A 7,286-nucleotide genomic window follows, 5' to 3' on the forward strand; every position below is an offset into this window, starting at 1 on the left:
AGGACTGTGGGCAATTTTAATTTTTTTTTAAGAGAATGAAAGAAAAAAAATATACCTGAAAGCAATGGAAAGTAGATGAGACTCAACAATAAATCAGAGAGACTGAACTGCCCTAGCTAATTCAGTCAAAAAGGAGTAAACAACTGCAGAGGCTTGATTCAGACTATTACCTTTAATGCATTAGGAAAAAGAGACAGAAGAGAGAAAATGACTAAGTAATACATGTGAATTTCACACTTCACACTTTGTCACTTAGCATAGCTTCTACCTTGCTCCTATCATCCTGCATTGATACAACATCTGAACAATAGAGAAAGGCAGGAATAATGGGGTCCTTTCTGGAGAAATTAATTCAGTGAGACATAAATAAGAATACTCTTCTAAAAGGAAGATTCAAAAGCAAATGTGTAGAAAACAACTGGAGCTGGGAGGGGCAGCAGAAAGGCAAACATTGGCTGGGAAAAAGAATTTGAATCCTTGAACTGTGAATTCAACGCTTGCATCCATTCATTCCTTTCAAAAAAATGTATTAATAATTTATTAATGTCAAGTATTGTTCCAGGTGATGAAAAATACAAGTGTAAACTAATCTCTATGATCTGTGCTTTGACCCACTGATGAATTCAAATTGTCACATTTACACAAAATACCAAATCTCCATATTCTGTACCTATAGCTGTCCGATTAGGAAGCAGCCCAGGTTTCTGAAGGATCCCTCCTCTTCTATTTTGGAGTGGAGTGGCCATGGAGGACTGTCTGCCATTTATAAAGCCTGTTTTCCTGGAGGATTAGGCAAGGTTCAGGTCATAAATGCTTTTTACGCCACGCAAAGGAGTCTGGAATACTTAGTCTATGGGGAAACACTGAAGGATTTTTAACCCACAGTAGTCACAGAGAGATTTATGTTGTTTTAGGAATTTAACCCTGGTGCAGTATGTTGAATGGTGACATACCACCTCTCCCAAAGGGGGAAAAAAAAAATATATATATATATGGATATCCATATCTACATTATATATATATATATATATATATATATATTTCCATATCTACATCAAATCCTTAGGATCTGTGAATGTGATCTTATTTTAATAAAGAGTCTTTGCAGGTGTAATTAAGTTGAAGATCTTGATATGAGTTTATCCTGTATTATCTGGGTAAAGACTAAATCCAATGACAAAAGTCTTTATAAGAGACAGAGGACAGACACATACAAGAGACGTTGATATAAAGGCATGTCAAAGAGATGTGGCTATAAGCCAAGAGAGCCAGCAACCATAAGAAACTGGAAAGGTAAAGAAGGGATTCTCTCCTAGAGTCTCAGAGGGTGTATAAGACTGTCAACACCTGGACTTCTGACCTCTAGAAGTGTCAGCAAATAGATTTATCTTGTTTTAAACCATCAGTTTGCTATAATTTGTTATGGCAGCCACAGGAAACCAATGCAACTGGTGGCAGCATTAAGGCTGTGCTTGATTTGATGGGATGAGCACTGGGTGTTATGCTGTATGTTGGCAAATTGAACTCCAATAAAAAAAAAATTAAAAACAAAAAAAAGGCTGTGCTTGATATAAGAGTATGGTCAGGGACAGCTTATAATGGAAGACACTATTACTACAGGACATACTTAGAAGAATATAAACCAGAATGTTAACTTTGGATGATGGGACTCTATATAACTTTTATTTTCCTCTTTATTTTTATTTATGTGTTCTAGTCTTTATAGTACTATTTGCACATACTACTATAGCTAAATACCCAAAAAATAAGCAAATGAGATAATAAGGACTTGAACCAAGGCAGTAGAAGGCAGCATTGAGAAGAGGAAATATTCCTTATCTATCTATCTATCTATCTATCTATCTATCTATCTATCTATGTATTATCTATCTATGTATTATCTATCCATTTATAGCTATTTATCTGATATTTTCTGGATGCTCACTAGATGCTCTTTTAGGCATTGTACAGACAACAGTGGACATTATAAAGAAAAATAGGTCTCTGCCTTATGGATCTTATGTTCAAGTAGAGAAAGCCATGGAGAGTTTTGAGCAAAGGCATAGGTGACTTAGTTTTAAAAGAATCACTCTGGATGCTGTATGTAGTGACTGTTAAGAATAAAGTGAAAACAGGGAGAACAGTTTGGTGGCTATTCCTATCATCCAAGTGAAAGGATAGTGAGTAGCTTGTGCTAGGACATGACCTAGGAGGCTGGGGTTTCTTCCTATGATTGGCTTGAATAGAACCAAAGGGAATAATGAAATTACCTTGATGATTTCGAGATTTATAGTTATGGTGAGGATAGAAGTGTGGGAGTTTGAGAAAGGCTCTTGGTCAGAGGCCCAGCTCTAAACTAGTATACATGGAAGTATGGAGGCTAGGGCTGTTAAGAGTTAATCTTTTGAGTACTTCAGGCTCTCTCTTGACTCTTACTCATGGGGTAGCCATGGTACTCAAAATGAGGTGATCCAATACAGCTGAACAGGAAGGAGGACTTCACATCACTCGATCTGGTCCTACTCCTCAACTCCATTTTTTGAGAACTATGCCCAAGGCACCTAACTTATAGAAACTATCCCCATTGTATGGCATCTTTTATCATACAAGAATATGTCGTAATAAATTAAGTGGTCAGAAATCATTTCATGTGTTCAGTTAGAAGGTCCGGAGTTATCCCCACCTGCTCCATAACAAAATGATCACAGGAGGATCACTGATGATATTTTTGTGGTTGATTACCAAGGTATACTTGGGATTCAACTTTAATTACCGGAAATTGTCCCGCTACCTGACAGTGCTGGTCACTGAGTTAAAGTAATGAAAAAAATCACTTGCTGTCTTTCCTCAAAAATAACAATGTAATTGAGAAATAGACTGGTTCCATACCCATGTTCTACTTATGTTTGTATCCAAAAAAAAACACCTAGTACACTGTTTTGTACATAGTAGGGACTCGGGTTGTATCTGTACAATTGAAAGGGGAAAGGAAAACAAGAATGAAGAAATAAAACCGTGCTTCCACAAAGGCTATATAATGAAAGTATCTCTTTCTAAATTACTTGAGTAGTGCAGTAAATGCAATAGTAAAGCTCTGTTTAGAAACACCTGCTTTCTATTTGTCCTTTAACCCTTACCTCAGAAAGCTCTCTTTAATATGTACCCCATTTCTATTTAGGATAGTTTGATAATCAAGCTATGATTATATATGCCTCACATCAGTTCCTCTATGACAGATGTGTGACTCACTCCAATCAACTTAACTCCTTATGCAGATGTTCCTACACTATTCCACTTTCTTAATTACGTAGTCTCCAAGGGCTACACCTGTGAGGGGATGCAATCCACAAATCTATAGAGTTTAAAGAGAACTACCTTTTCCTGAGGTCTTTTCCCCAAATGTTAGGAGATGTAACTGATTACTTTAACAAGCAGAATTTCTTCCCCCTAAAGTCATGACCTGGTTATATCAGATAAATTCAAAGCTTCTGGGCAAGCATCTTAAGGCCATATCTTTTTTTTCCTCTCACAAGTTTTTGGCTGCTTGCCTTCAGACTGCAAGCTGGCAGACTTCATCCTTTAAAAGCTTAATTACCTGAAAACCCACTGGGTACCTAGAATACCTGTAGTTCTCAGCCCTAGAGCTTGAGGATAGATGGAATAGAAACCTAATGCACTTGACCTTCTCACCTCCTGCTCATAGTCCATGTCCCTATTACACCTACTCAAATCCTCACTGAGGCCAGAAAAGCCAAGGACTTTTGCTAACAGATGTTCCTAGAAAAGCTCCTATTCATCTGAATGGAAATCAGGCCCCCTAGACCAGAGGTCCTCAAAAATGTTGTCCCATACTTTTCACTAGCAGCCCCAGCAGCACCTGAGAATTTGTTAGAAATGGAATTCTCAAGTCCTAGTCTAGATCTCCTTAATCAGAAACTCTGGGGGTGGAATCTAGCACCCTGTGTTTTAACAAGCCTTTCAGGTGATTTTAATACTTGCTACAGTTTGAGAACCACTGCACTGAGTACTTGAACCAATAGCATTTAGCTGTAAGCCATGAAGTTACTACTTACAACACCATGCGGCACTCACTAACCTCAGTCTCAGGGGTTGTGGGAGTTGGTGAGCTCATTTCAAAGCAATGACTCTCAACTTTGAAGGTGCTTGGATAGCTGGTTGGGTGCATTTGGGAATACAGGATGTTATTCCAGGTGACCCCAGGAGCTGAAGAAATTCACAGGATTCAAAATGTAAGTTGTTAAAACCTGGAGCTGGCAAAGGAGGGACAGAGCATCACAGAGTTACTGTATGTATCTTTTAAGGTTTGACTATCTACACTATTATTTTCTTCCTTTCATTCTATCATATAGATTTTGCTTTTCAGTGTTCCTCCAATCAAGGATGATTTAAAAGAAGGATTTATCAAGTCCTACTGTGTGTAAGGTGCACATCAAATATATATATATATATATATTGGGGCCTCAGTCAGTTAGGTGTCCAACTCTTGATTTCCACTTTGGTTATGATCTCAAGGTTCTGGGATCGGCCTCATGTCAGGTTCTGTGCTGAGTGTGAAGCCTGCTTGAGATTTTCTCTTTATCTTCACCCTCCACCCCTCCTCCTGCTTGCACTTTCACTCTCTGTCTCAAAAAACCTACATATCTCAAAAAAAAAAAAAAAAAAAAAACACTAGCATAATTTTGAGATAAACAAGAAGTTACCTATTGTATGCAAACTTATTTCAGGGAAAGTTTCTTTGGAATACAACTTCCTAAACAAGAGTAAGGATCCTCACTTGGCACCCTTTCTCTACTGCAAACACACTACACAGCACTGGCATAGCTCTGTTCCTAATACACAGGATGTTTGCTTGTAAAGCTGCATACATTTTAGTTGTCCTTTAATCCAAGCATTTAAGCTCATTAAAGGAACACATTCTCTAAAGAAAATTTCCAGAGAATCGATTTCAAATGCACATTATGGTGTATGTTTTATTTTAGCAAATTCAAGGTTTCACACAACCAAATTTACATAAAATAGGATTCAATTGAGTTAACATTTTAGTAGGAAAGAGGCAGAGCAGATGGACAAATGATTTAGAGTGTATAGAAACTTTTTCTGGGAGGCTACCATTTGGAAAGACAGACCATAATCCTATATGTAAGCACAATTAAAATTGAAGTTCCAGTTAATCTAGCTTTATATTACTAAGTATGGAACTTGGCTTCTAATCCCTTAAGAATTCCTGTCTGTCTCTGTCTCTCTATACGTATGTGTGTGGGTGGGTGAGTGTGTATAATTTGAACTAAAAATACCTACTTTCTTAGATTTTCTTGACTGATATTTTAGACATGATTTAATGCCAACTTCAATGGATTATTAGGATGATCTGAAAACACAAGCTCAATCACAGTTCAATCACTGTGGAAATACTGAGCCAATACAAAAATTCCTAGAACTGGAGGAAACCAGCTGATTCACTCATTCTTAACATTTTCCTCTGTGAGCCATTAGGGGCCATTTTCCCCAACCTGTATTACCTCTCTCCTTGCTCAGCTCCTACCCCTGCCCACTCTGTCTCTCAGGTGGAACCACAAGCTGAAAGGGTAATATGGGATCAGGACTCTTTTATCAGAAGCACACACCCAGCAAAATTTTTAATTTTTATTTTTTATCGAGGTGTAATTTTCGTAACCTTATTAGCTTTATGTGTACTTAATTAAATATTTGTATATGTTATAAAATAATCACCACAACAAATCTAGTTAACATACTTTACCCTACATAGTTATTTTTACTTGTGCTAAGAATTTTTAACATCTATTCTCTTAGTAACTTTTAAATATGCAACATAATACTCTTAGCCATAATCACTATGCTATGCATATTATATCCTCATTTATTTTAAAAATGGAAGTTTGTACCTTTTGACCACTTTCTCCCATTCCTATCACATCTCTACTCCCTGCATCTGGCAAGCACCAGTCTGTTCTCTGTATCTGAGTTTGTTTTTGTAAGGTTTCACATATGAGACCAGAAGGTATTTTTTTTTCTGATATCTGCACTTAGCACAGTACCCTCCAGATCCACCCATGTTGCTGCAAATGGCACAATTTCCTTCTTTTTATGGCAGAATAATATTCCATCACATATAAGTGCATGCCTATGTGTATACATTCTTCATTCATGGTGGACACTTGGGTCGTTTCCATACTTGGCTATTGTAATAATGCTGCAGTGAACATTTCCAATTAGTGTTTTCTTGTTTCTTTTTTTTTTAAAGATACAATCACAGAAAGTAGAATTGCTATGTCACATAATAGTTCCATCTTTAATTTTTTGAGGAACCTCCATACTATTTTCCATAATGGGTATACCAGTGTACATTCCCATACCATGCACTAGATTTTTCTTTTCTCCACATCCTCCCTAACACCTATTTCTTGTCTTCTCCTTCACAGCCTTTCTAACAAATGTGAGGTGGTATCTAGTAGTTTGGATTTGCATTTCCTTGATAATTAATGATGTTGAGCACCTTTGCTTGTACTTGTTGTCTATGTCTTTAGAAAAAAATGTCAAATCAGATCCTCTGCCCATTTTTTAACCAGCCTGTTCTTATTACTACTGAACTGTATGAGTTCTTTATACATTTTGAATATTAGTTTCTTAGCAGATAAAACCATTTGGTGGGTTGCCTCTTCATTGTGTTGGTTTCCTTTGCTATGGAGCTTCTCAGTTTGACTTAGTCCCATGTGTTTTGTTTCTCTTTTGTTGGTTTTGCTTGTGGTGAGAAATCAAAAAGTTGTTGCTAAGATCAATGTCAAGGAGCTTACTGCCTATGTTTTTTGGGAGTTTTATAGTTTTAGGCCTTATGCTTGATCACTTCATGAATTTCTGTGTCATCCTTGTGCAGGGGCCATGCTGATCTTCTCTGTATCATTCTAATTTTAGTACACATGCGCCCAAGTGAGCATAGCAAAGTTTCTTTTAACATCTCGATGTACATATGTACTTGTTTATCTCTGTGTATTGGAGACAACAGTAATGAGAGTTAATCTGAGATACCAACTTATGCACTAATGTGCTACTGAACAAGAAATATTTTACCTTGTTGGAATAAACAGCTATAAACTAGTAAAATTGTCTAATCTTGGAAGTGCTGAGTTAGGGTCACAGCATAAGCAATGTGCTCTTGCACTTTCTCCAAATGCACACTTACTCCCAAGGAGAGATTTAGATTGACTTTATCCTCTGCTAGTCAAACTTAAAGAACATTGAGCTATGAT

At 37.0% G+C, this 7,286-nt stretch overlaps 1 non-coding gene across 1 annotated transcript; it reads right to left on the reverse strand.

Annotated features, from left to right (window-relative positions):
• Positions 1-6,868: 6,868 nt before the first annotated feature.
• Positions 6,869-6,974, reverse strand: LOC119866638. The gene has a single exon (XR_005380813.1). It is a non-coding gene; the product is annotated as a U6 spliceosomal RNA (small nuclear RNA).
• Between the last annotated feature and the right edge of the window lie 312 nt (positions 6,975-7,286).

The sequence above is a fragment of the Canis lupus genome, chromosome 28 (genome assembly GCF_011100685.1).
Source record: "Canis lupus familiaris isolate Mischka breed German Shepherd chromosome 28, alternate assembly UU_Cfam_GSD_1.0, whole genome shotgun sequence".
Taxonomy (NCBI): Eukaryota; Metazoa; Chordata; class Mammalia; order Carnivora; family Canidae; genus Canis; species Canis lupus.